The following is an 11,546-nucleotide window of genomic DNA, read 5'->3' on the forward strand; positions in this document are numbered from 1 at the left end:
CTTAACAAAAGGCACCAGAAATGATATTTATTATCAGATTGACTAGGAATCCAAATATGACGTGACAGAGGAAAAATAGTAAGACCTATCACACGTCATAGCTGGAAAAACCTATAGTGCATGACTCAAGGGAAAGAAACACCGACCCTGGAACTTGAGTCATGGAGAATTTTCGGTAAGAAAAAACGATAATGCCCATCCGGGAGAGGTGCCTTAAATTTTCAGTCTAAGTGAAAACTCTTAGATTGAGAGACTAAGGTGAGAAAGTCTCTCCTAAGGGGTGCAAAAACTCGATCAGGGCGCCGAAGTACACGTTTGACTCAAGAGTGCTGGAGGCGTTGGATCTTCTTTACCACTATTGACAAGTCCTGACTATGATGCACTCGGTCCGAAGATACCCCACTTAGGGTGCGATCTCGCATACATAAACCATATCGGTAGTGGAATGTGAGATTGTAAAATCAACTGGTTGTTGAAATTCCGGATGGGAAGAGACATAATCTTAACCAGGGGTAAGATAAGGACGACATCCTCCATTAGGGAGCTTAATTGTGTCAAAAGACGTATATGTCATAAGACTTTTTACTCATGGGAGTATTAAGACTTATCATATTTATGCAAAAAAATACTGACGAGGAAATAACACGATAAATAGATAAAATGAGATCAATGGGTCGATACATTAAGGTGTAAAGACCGCCTGCAATCTCATCGCATAAAAATAAGGCAACATAACACCTCTACATAAGAAGGAAAAATAAGTCCTTCACGTAAATATAGAAGCTAATGATTTATTATGAAATCATATTCAGTCTATCAAATGTGTCAATTAACAGAGCCAAGAATGGGAATGCAAAAGAAACGTTACTTGGCTCATTTGATAGCCTGATAACATATGCGAAAAAGAATGACATCTTAAGCATGAGCGCATATAAAGAAAATTTTCATTGCAAAAGGTCAAAATAATTACAAGAAAATTACAACAAGGAAGATTATTAATCTCGCTCAACTTCAGAGTCGCTTATTTCTTCCTCAGAATCTTCAATCTCTCCTTTGCTATCCAAGATCTCAGGAATGGGCTCGTTATTGGTAATTTCTGGAAATTTATACTTTGAAAGAGGGATATTCTTCTCAAGGTAAACCTTCTTAAAATAAGACTCACGAGCACGATTAGCGTAATTACTGTCATTTTGAACCATTGTAACGAACTCTTCTTCATTTGGATATATTTGGAGTTATGGACAGACAATTCTTCTTCTTTAGAAGCCAAGCGAATCTTAAAATCGTCAATCTGGTTAAGATAATCCTTCCCTTTCTCTGCTAAGTTTGAACAAGTAAGTTAAAATACAAGAAGATGTTATTCCCAAATAAGAAACAAGAATTAACAGAGCAACGTATGACCTTAACAATTGTAGAATGTTCACCGTCAAGACTAACATTTACAGCTAGTTCATTTCTAGCATTATCCAAAACCTTAGCAGCCCAGCTAAATTCATCTTCGCTCTCTATGAGAAATTGAGAGCGAATTAAGTTTCTTTGTTTGACAAGTGCACTCTTCTAGTTTAAGGCTAAATCGCGCTCTTTTTGAACCTCAAGAATGTATTCTTGGAATTTTTCTAGTGCCTTCGCACCCTTAAGAGCTCTGTCATCTTTTTCAGAGATAAGTTTATTCCTTTTCGCTTCTAAAGGCTGAACTTCCTCTTGACTTTTATGAAGGCGTTGTTTAAAGTTATTAAACGAAATTAATGTGGATCTATTACTTCTTCTAAGAGTACTATATCTTGATCTGAAGTCTTCCAAGCTCAGATCTTCCAATCCTTGATCAAGGTAATTATTTAAAGAAGAATTAAGATGTTCAAGGAGGATTTCATCAGCAGGGAGATCAGAAGCTTCATCACAAATATTGTAAAGGTCTGAAAATATAATAAAATAAGAAATGAAAATTATCGCATACGAGTATAAGAATAAGGAGGATAAGGAATACATACTAATAAGTTCATTATTCTTTCTCGAGCTTTGCGAACCAGTTTTTGATTAATTGAGTTTTCATCCTTAAGCTTGGAATTCTCATCCTTAAGCTTGGAATTCTCGTCTTTAAGTTAAGATCTTTCATCTTTAAACTTGACATTCTCTTGATCAAGTTTAAAGATTTTCCTTTGGTAATCTAAGGAGATTATATAAGCCACACGAACACCCTGCTAAGAAGAATCAAAATATTATAATTAGAAGTAAAGTAAAACTAAAGGAAAAGACAAAACAAAAGGTTAAAAATATCACCAAAGAACCAAGAGTAAACTGGAGATTCGGACTTATCGTAGAGCAATCCCCGCGAAGAGATGGATCATCCAAAATAGGGGCATCACAGATCTTGGAAACCATTTTAAAAGCACGATTAAGGTTGTCATTGCCAGCAATAGCCAAAATATCTCCAGCAAAAAGATCGGATAAATCTTTTAAATGTCCTCTTCACCAGACTCTGAACTTGAATAAGAATCGCATCTTTTGCCCTTTTTTGAGAGTTCATCCATCGCGGTAGCCTTCTTAGATGAGATTTTAGATGTCAGTTTCTTACCCTTACCCGAAATCGTGGCACCCAGGGATTTCACCTACGCGAATAATACAGAAAAGAAGCAGGGACAACAATATTGTTAAAACGGAAAGAATGTTTCTTACTTGATTAATATGCAAATACGATGCGTTGTGCGAAGTATTGCTTCTCTTAATAACCTGAAAAGAAATAAGTAAACAAGTCAGAATTGAATTTTTTGAAAGAAATTTATGTGAAATATAAATGTAAGTGTGCGAAATTCTCGTACAACTTTTTTCATCTCAACTTCAGACAATGCGAGCTTCCAAGGTTGATAGGACGAAAATTTATCAGGAATAAGAACATCAGGCCATCGCCAGAGATGTAATGACCTTCTAAAATAACAGGGCAATTAAGCCAACTTGTATCATTAGATCCGCGAGAACTATTATTGGACTTATCATTCCAATCAACATCTCGCGTAATCCTGTTATCTTCAGCAACACCATCTTTTCTTCTTAAACGAACAACCCATTTTGAATGAACGTTTTTCATAATCGCAATGTAGTAATTCTTGAAGAAATTATCAAGAGTATACTCACTAGAATCAATGGCTTTATCACGGTACAGTTTGTTTCGCACATCATAAGAGTAAGAGGTCCCTAATCCAGTTACACGAAGAGAATATTCTAGTAATATTCTAATCGCATCACCACTCAACTGAAAAACTCCCCGTGCGAATCTTTTATCAGCAAGAATTTCATAAAAGAGAGGAGTTTCTGTATTAAACAATGGAATTGGAAGAATTTGCATCTGACCCGGTGAAACAATAATCTTTTGATTGTTCCACTGTTCAGAATTGATCAGATCCAAATTGAGCTTGGATGAGTAAGAAGACGATGAAAGAAGACAAATTGAGTAACCCTTTGTTTGAAGTTCATTCTTTAGTCTGTTAAATTCTGCTTCCATCTTTTTACCAATATGAGACATTAAAGAATGGAAATGAAGATGATTGAGATAAAATCGATTGATTGACTAATGAAGATTAAGATCAGTAACAGAGAAGATAAAAGCAGAAAGTAAAAAGAGGAAAAGAAGAAGAAGAAAAACGAAAATATAAAGGGAAAATTAAAAATCAGTCCCGTTTTTCGAGATTTGATTTCATTAATGCGAAGCATAAACGGATAAGAATAAGCAGTTAAAAAGACGTGTCAGACAATAGGTGGTTAAGAATACACGTGTAATTAAAGAAAACAGGAATTCTGGAGAAGTGTCGGCAAGATGGAATACGAAGAGATAGGCTTGTGTGGTATTAAAAAATAGAGATTTCTCATATCACTCACTCAACATTATAAGCGAAATGAGAACAGGAAAAAAGTAGGAGTATAATATCGCACATAACGATGTGAATGCGAAATAGAAATGTTCCGTGCGAAGACTATCGCGCACAACAAAACTCAAGATGACGAATTAGGTGACTTCAACAAAGTCACGAGTAAAGCATGATGTTCTATGTGAAGCATAATCTGTGATAGAGTGGGTGAATATATATGAGTGAATGTAACGCGCAGTGATTCCGAAAATAATGGTTCTCTTAGCTGTCATCCATTATAAATAATCCTTTTTAAAAGGAGGAAGTCTCCATATGTGGGAGGGATCTTTTAGTGAGTGTTAGACAAGAAATCAGGAGAGAGAAAGTAAATCTGGGAGCAAGTAATATTGTTATAATACTTGTATCCATCTTGTAAACCGACTTAAATTTTGATAATAAAATAAGAGTTTAATGATGATTACTTAACATTGATCATAGTTGTAGTGGAATGTGGTTGTCAGGAAGCTGTTGACTACACCAACTAAATGTTAAGACATGTTATGTCAATGAGAAAAGACTAGTCAATCAAAATGCATATCCTTCAGTGATTACCCTAAACTAAACAATCAAGAAAAAGGCATACAATTTCGATCACAATATCATATTAAAGTGCTTAAAACCTTTTTAGAATTGCGCATATCAGAACATCAACTGAATAAAAACTCGAACACAAAATCAGCGGATTAATTAAAAAAAACGACGAAATACCTATACATTTCACACAACAATCTAATTTTAAGCTCAAGATCTACATCATTTCAACCATAAAGGGCATAGGTAGTACTAACAAATCTATAATCAAAAAACTGAATAAATGAAGAGTTGACCTTGCCACTGGTTAATCCGGTGGTATTCAATTCATCATCTTACTGGAACCAATACAAATCAACATTCACTACCACAGTAGAGGAGAGTCATGGAGATTCCTCCTCACCTAATGGTTTATTGGATTGAGTCGAAACTTGAGGTGAACAATCAAGCGAAGTCATGAGTCTACAATCAAAGAACAGACGAGTAATGTAAACCAAAAACAATTAAGAAAAATAAAGAGCTTAGTCAAATCTTTATTTGAAGTTCTCAGTGACAACATTGGGAAGTTAAGAGGCATTGGTTTCTCCAATTAATTTAGGATGAAAACAAGTACTCATGTCACTGGAACATGTAGTAATAAGACATTATCATGAAGGACGGAAAAATGTAATCTTTTCAAGGGATGGAAAAAAATTTTAGCAATAGAATAACATCATGATAGGAAAACTGTACCTAGTAATTATGGAAGACAATGTTCGGAGGAGCAACTGGGATCTGAAGTCAATGAATAATTAAGTTTGTACAACCAAATGTTCGTTGCTTGATACTCTAAGGGAATTGGGTGGAGCTCTCTATACTGACAGGGATGCAGACATATGGTGATTTCCAGGGTGTATAGGTTTTCTGCTCTGAAATTCGGAACAGAGGTACGAGCGATATCTTGACAGAATGGATATTAGATTTATCAGTCCCTTGATAAATTTGTTCACTATACATATTTATAGAAAGAAAGATAATATCAATCACTACCATTACTCAATGCTCTAAACAGGGAAAGAAGATTAGTACATGCAACCTAAACATAGAAGGAAGAGTAGTACATGCAAGGTAATACGTGATTAATGTCATGCAAATAAGAATATAGAAAGCAGATCAATGCATGCAGAGAAGATTATATGTGATTAAGAATATGTTGTAATTATATTTAATTCCTTTGATATATTTATAGTATTAGGATCTTTACTCGTGTTATGTAACAACAATCAGTATATATACAAAATAAAATCATCAACCTTCACACTGTTGTGTGAGAAACCAATACCTGTGTTACCCAAATTTCCACAATGGACACTTGACAAGTAAAATCCATCACTTCGGCAGGTGATGCATATAGATTTCACACACTGAACTTATTACCAGCAGTTACCAATGCACAACGAAGATGGACAATTTATATTTTAATTCGATTCCACGGGGTAGTATGAACACAATGTAAAAATATATCTTTTTTTATTACTCAACCTGACCAACTAGTTTTTCTGAATCTGGTTCGTATAAGAGTTTCCTTTGCACTCAAGAGAAACCTGAGACAAACCAGTGCAAGCAACAATATTAATCGCACCATTTCCTGTTCTATGACTAATTTAGGTGATGTATGTTAAATTTTGATATGTAGATCAAAGCTAACATGGATATCATTGATTTGACAAACAATAAAATTATTACTTAATGATAAAATAAGGAAAACATAAAGAAATTGAACTACATACCAAAATGATAATGGAGACAACGATATTACGTGGTTCGGTCATCTCGACCTACATCCACGGAGAAACCCATAAGGGTGAATTATATTGATGATCGTCGGAACACTCTGAGATGGTTTTACAGTTACATATGTACTCTATTTATAGAGTTGAGAAGATGAAAAATATATTCCTAATTAATATCAAAATATACTTATCTAGGAAATTAAAAGATTACACATATCTTATAGATGTTTCATTTATTTTTCACGTACGCACACGCTCACTGCACATGATCACTCCAATATACGTGCCACATATTCCAATACCCCCCCCCTCAAGTTGGACACGAAAAACATTTGAAGTGTTCAACTTGACCAATCTCTTGAGAATAATCTTGTAACATGAACTTAATTTCTTACTGCAAGCACTTGAACTTCAATTACAACGATAGATGAATAAACTCGTGAGACATAGTAAATGAAGCATCAAAATGATCTTCATAGCAGACTTCGTAGCATCAAGATACGTACACTTGTGTAAAAAGAACGATGTGGAACAAACAGTCTTCCATATAGACTGTAACTGGTTGATGTTTTCGGGGGGGGGGGGGGAATGTTATCAGAAATGGAAGAATTCATCTTTAATTAACATTGATAAAGATGGAAAATAGATCGATATTATGGATTCCGAAATATGGAAAATATTTGATTAGAAAGAAAATATTTTGATAGAAAATATTATTCCAATATTGGATTACGTGTCGTATATTATGGAAAATATTTTCAGATTTATTTAACTGAAAATATTTTCAGATTTATGGAAAATATTTTCAGATTTATGGAAAATATTTGATTACCGAAAATGGCAAGATATTTAGAATGGGAGACATCATTCTATTTGATTGAATATTCTTAATGACAAGAATGAAACATCTTTGATAAACAATAAAGATGTAGAGAATAAAATGGTGAAATCCATAAAGCTCATAAATATTGGAGCAAGATGGGAACCATATGGACTGGGACAAAAACTCTAAGAAAATAGATTCTGATTAAACCTCATGGACACAAACGATGTAGTGATCAAGAAATTGTATTTGATTTACATCATAAATGATAACTTAGAGTCAACAACTCGGATAAGAAAAAAAATGGAGGGAAACAAGGAAGTTTGTTTCATGTTTAACAGGATTAATTGGCAGAAATTCAAAATGAATTTTCGAATTGAATCAAATGAGATCAATTTGATTGATTAAGCGAAAGTGCCGAATGAACATGGCACAAAGATAACAAATGCAATTTGCTGCATGGAATGAGCCTTGTCAACAAATAACAATATATATATATATAACGTGATTTTTATAGAAATCGTCTAAATTGAAAAACATATATAGACGTGAAAGATAGTTTTCTGGAATGAAACTAATTTTGGAAATGAAATCCAAAAGGACGTTTATCATTTGGAAATGAAAATATTTTCTTAAAACATATTTATTGAATGAAAATTGGATGTATTTTCGGAATTGAATTGCAGTGAATGTCCTCCACAAAAGGAAGGAACAGAAAATTGAGAAAATGGTAAACATTGTTGACGAGTTCACGCTGATGTGATACAGTGAACAGAAAAATGCCGGATATGGCAGAAAGATCTCCGGTTAGCTCATGCGAACCGATTTTGATGCATAAATCCTTTATTTTGGATAAGATATAAGGAAATCAAATGAAAAAAATCTCTTGTGATCCAGTACAACGATAAAAACAGTTGACTTGAGATACATCTTTTGATAGAAGGACAAATTTTCATAAACCATGGACATGGTGATATGAGCCTGAGGTAAGAACCAAGTCTTGTACGTGAATAAACAGACAACAATATTATTCACAAGCATAATAGGTCTAGAATGAGTCATATGATAGGAACCCAAATAAACCGAGCTAAAAGTCATCAATAGAGAAAGTGCTTACTCTTGGAGACTAACAAGAGCATATTGATGAAACCAGATCAGATACAAGAAAAACAAAGATTGAAAATTTGTTAAAGACCAAAAGTTGATTTTCTTTCTATCTGAAACTAAAAAGATTTATATAAAGACCAAAAGTTTGACGATGAAACCTTGGATCGGTCTTGCAGATATCAAATGGAAAACAAAAATGATAGGGATTTTCAAAATTGAAAAATTAAAAAGAAAAGGATTTCTATAAAGACCAAAAGTTTGATGATGAAAACTTGGATCGGTCTTGCAGATATCAAATCGAAAACGGAAATGATAAAGATTTTCAAAATTTAAAAAATAAGAAAGCGGAAGCGATTGGATCAAGAGCATTTCTGCTCTGATACCATGTTAAATTTTGATATGTAGATCAAAGCTAACATGGATATCATTGATTTGACAAACAATAAAATTATTACTCAATGATAAAATAAGGAAAACATAAAGAAATTGAACTACATACCGAAATGATAATGGAGACAACGATATTACGTGGTTCGGTCATCTCGACCTACATCCACGGAGAAACCCATAAGGGTGAATTATATTGATGATCGTCAGAACATTCTGAGATGGTTTTACAGTTACATATGTACTCTATTTATAGAGTTGAGAAGATGAAAAATATATTCCTAATTAATATCAGAATATACTTATCTAGGAAATTAAAAGATTACACATATCTTCTAGATGTTTGATTTATTCTTCACGTGCACACACGCTCACTGCACATGAGCACTCCAATATATGTGTCATATATTCCAATAATGTAGGACATCTTTTTACTGTAACAGGATCCCTTACGTACGTATCAACTCAAACAAGTGATCCCTTACGTCTGTTTAAGTTTATTTATTTTGCAAGTCTTTCCTTTTCTAGTTTACATAAAATTCTTTCCTTTTATCATTTCATGTAAGCCTATATAAAGGCTAGGTCTCTTGTTTATACGTAAAAGTTTTTCCTTTTATCGTTTCATGTAAGCCTATATAAAATCTAGATCTCTTGTTTATACGTAAAACTCTTTTCTTTTATCGTTTCATGTAAGTCTATATAACGGCTAGGTCTCTTGTTTACAAGAACAGATATTATTATCAATTTTATTAATCAATCAGGTTTATTATCATACCCTAAAGTCTTGGTCCTTGAATCAAACTTTATTAAGTTACGTCAGAAAGTTAAACCTATCCTTAACCTACAGCAACTAATTTGCTTCCAACTTATCTGTGCTACCTGTCAATTCAAAATCCGTCGGAGTTAAACAGTTCAATCGGAGTGAATTAAAAATCAAATCGTAAATGGCGGGGATATCTCTAGAATGTGGAGATTGTGGAGTACTATTGAAATCCGTAGAAGAAGCTCAAGAACACGATAAATTAACATCTCATTCGAATTTCGCTGAATCTACTGAAGCCGTAAATTGGTAATGCTGCTAATGCTGGCCTCGAGGCTGCTGTAAATTGGATTGTGGAACATGAGAATGACCCAGATATTGATGAAATTCCCATGGTACCTGTGAACAACAATGCCGCAAGCCATCTCTCACTCCAGAGGAAATGAAAATCAAAGCACAAGAACTAAGAGAACGAGCCCGTAAGAAAAAAGAAGAGGAAGAGAAGAGAATGGAATGGAACGAGAAAAGGAGAAGGAAATAATTCGATCAGGTAAGGAACTCCTTGAAGCAAAGAGAATCGAGGAGATAACAAAAGAAAACGTATAATTGCATTGCGAAAAGTAGAGAAGGAAGAAGAGAAAAGAGCTAGGGAAAATATTTGTCAGAAAGTGGAGGAAGATAAGGCACGAAGAAGGCGTGGGCTCGGATTTCTCCCAGAAGACCCTACAGTCTCAAGGCCAGCAGCAGTTCCTGTGGTGAGGAAAAGAATACTTTTCTTCCTATCAACCCTGTTACAAAGGTAGAGAAAAGGAGGGAGTGGTTGCGAGCTCTGAAGCAAAATCACAAGGATGACGATGCTAAAGTTAAGAGAGCATTCCAAACTCTCCTTACCTATGTGGGAAATGTTGCAAAAAAAACAGATGTGGAGAAATTCCGAAAAATTCGACTCACTGATCAATCTTTCCAGGATAGGGTAGGTAGCTTGATAGGAGGAGTTTAATTTGTCGAGGTGTTGGGGGATTTGAGAAGATTGAAGAGGGGGGGGAGGGTTATGTTTCTTCCCAGGGACAAGGGGGACATGGTAGTGTTGAATTCAGCTGGATCGGAGCTCAATTCAGCCATCATTAATCCTTTCTTTGGTGTTCTCTAAGTTAAAGGTAGGGGTATGAACTAGCCAGGAGGAATCAAGGACTTCGGAACTTATTTGGTTTATTTGATTGACTTTACTAATCAAAATCGCAATTTATATAAATCCATCTACATGGTTTCGCTCAGGTTATTTGCCAAGTACTTGTTCACCAGTTGCGGTAGCCACCAAAATATTCACCAACGAGTGTTCAATTTTCTCTAGCTACAGCTGCCGTAGAGAGTAATAGAACTTCTCTGCCCTTAACGAATAAAATGGACCAAGGCCAAGCTCTTCTGATGCACCTCTCACTTGGAGTGCAATTGTAGGTAAAAAATAGCACGTTCATCAAATGAGCGAAGTAACGGTAATCAAGCATGAGCGAAGGATTTCGCATTTAGCTTATTTGCGATGATGTACCAGATGACGCCATATTAGTCATGAGTAAAGTGTGAAGCTTAGAGTGTGTGCGTGAAGAATCAATGTAAGTGTGCGTTAGTAACGCATGCCAGATCCGAAAATAGGGCTTTATTAGCTGTCATCCACTATAAGGGGCAGAGCAACCATGTAAAGAGAGGGATCTTTTGGGAGAGTTGAGATAAGAAATTTAGGAGAGAGAAAGTTTAATTGGAGAGCAAGTTAGGATTTTCATATCACTTTATATCCAATTAGAGGATCTTAATGAATGATTTTATGATTTCTACTATGATTACTTAGATAACCGCTTGAATTACTATATGGATATGGTTGTAGGATTTCCAGCAACTACAACACTTGTTGATGAGCTAAGATACCAAGCCAATAATATTTCACACTTAACTTTGATTTTTTACATACCTTTGCCTCTCTCGTAATAATTACCATTGTTACTGGCTCCGTCTAAAAAAGAGATGAACGGAAGTCATACCAATAATAAAAACTCGAGTCATACCATTTTTTAGTGAGTGTTAGACAAGAAATCAGGAGAGAAAAAATAAATCTAAGAGCAATTAATAGTGTTGCAATATTTCTATCATCTTGTAAAATAACTTAAGTTTTGATAATAAAATAAGAGTTTAATGACCAGTAAAGTAACTACAAAACCAAAATACCAATAATCTTTTCCAAGACGTATGAGAATGTCATGTGTAAGAGGAGTAGA

General features: G+C 34.5%; 1 pseudogene; it reads left to right on the plus strand.

Moving 5' to 3' along the window:
• Positions 1-9,584: 9,584 nt before the first annotated feature.
• On the plus strand, positions 9,585-10,429 carry LOC113343498 (annotated as a pseudogene).
• Positions 10,430-11,546: the final 1,117 nt, after the last annotated feature.

Source organism: Papaver somniferum, unplaced genomic scaffold (assembly GCF_003573695.1).
Source record: "Papaver somniferum cultivar HN1 unplaced genomic scaffold, ASM357369v1 unplaced-scaffold_6, whole genome shotgun sequence".
NCBI lineage: Eukaryota > Viridiplantae > Streptophyta > Magnoliopsida > Ranunculales > Papaveraceae > Papaver > Papaver somniferum.